The 1,402-nt window shown below is 38.7% G+C and overlaps 1 non-coding gene across 1 annotated transcript; it reads right to left on the bottom strand.

The window, feature by feature from the left end:
• Positions 1-663: 663 nt before the first annotated feature.
• LOC116637675 lies at positions 664-762 on the bottom strand. Its single transcript, XR_004300533.1, has one exon. It is a non-coding gene; the product is annotated as a U6 spliceosomal RNA (small nuclear RNA).
• Between the last annotated feature and the right edge of the window lie 640 nt (positions 763-1,402).

Genomic DNA, 1,402 nt, shown 5'->3' with positions numbered 1-1,402 from the left:
CCCAGGACCCTGAGATCATGACCTGAGCCAAAGGCAGATGCTTAACTGACTGAGCCACCCAGGCCCCCAAGGGGAGGCTTTTTAGAGAAGCTGTTTGGATGGAGCCTGAAAGTAAGAGCTGAAGTGTTCACACTTGTGAGCATGAGCTTCCTCCAGGAATAAGAAAAGGTCAGTGATTAGAAGACAATGGGAGAATGAAGGGGTGGAAATTGGAGAGGGAGATGAACCATGAGAGACTATGGACTCTGAGAAACAAACTGAGGGTTCTAGAGGGGAGGAGGGTGGGGTATGGGTTAGCCTGGTGATGGGTATTAAAGAGGGCACGTATTGAATGGAGCACTGGGTGTTATACGCAAACAATGAATCATGGAACACTACATCAAAAACTAAGGATGTAGGGGCGCCTGGGTGGCTCAGTCGTTAAGTGTCTGCCTTCGGCTCAGGCCATGGTCCCAGGGTCCTGGGATCGAGCCCCACATCGGGCTCTCTGCTCCACAGGAAGCCTGCTTCTCCCTCTCCCACTCACCCTACTTGTGTCCCCTCTCTCGCTGTGTCTGTCTGTCAAATAAATAAAATCTTAAAAAAAAAAAAAACTAATGATGTAATGTATGGTGATTAATATAACATAATAAAAAAAAAAGAAGAAAAAAATTTTAAAAAGAAAAAAACATGGAACACCTCACAACTTTATGTGTCATTCTTGCACAGGAGCTGTGCTAACATTCTATCATTCCAGTATCAGTATATGTGCTGTTGAAGTATGTTTAATATTTTTAATCATAAATATAGGATTTTTTTCTTGATCTCTGATAAAATTGGTTTCATTATTTTGACTCATTCTTCTTACCTATTTCTTTTAAAATAAACCCGGATTTTGATATCCAAAAAAAAAAAAAGAAGACAATGGGAGAATCCATAGTCTCTCATGGTTCGTCTCCCCCTCTGATTTCCCCCCTTCATTTTTCCCTTCCTACTATCTTCTTCTTTTTTTTAACATATAATGTATTATTAGTTTCAGAGGTACAGGTCTGTGATTCAAGAGAATCATGAAACACTACATCAAATACTAATGATGTAATGTATGGATTAACATAACATCATAAAAAAAAAAAAAAAACAATGGGAGAAGACTGTGGGCTGAAGACATGGGGCTGGGGTCTTGCTCCTCTCTGGCCAACACATTCAAACACAGACATCTGAGGAGTATAGGAACTTTAAATTCATCCTGGTCTTTTAGGTTCTTGTGAAGGCATATTTTTCATGATAAATTATTGAACTAACTTTGATAGTTTGTTATTTGGTTTAAAATCTTTAATAATTCATATATGAACATCCATTTTTACTCAAAGTTTAGGGCCTGAATGGAACCTATCCTTAATATGGATAAATTGCTAATATATAT

This window comes from Phoca vitulina, unplaced genomic scaffold, assembly GCF_004348235.1.
Source record: "Phoca vitulina isolate PV1807 unplaced genomic scaffold, GSC_HSeal_1.0 scaffold14, whole genome shotgun sequence".
NCBI classification, from domain to species: Eukaryota; Metazoa; Chordata; class Mammalia; order Carnivora; family Phocidae; genus Phoca; species Phoca vitulina.
The sequence above is the reverse complement of the archived record's forward strand: the minus strand, read 5'-3'. Positions and strand labels throughout refer to the sequence as shown.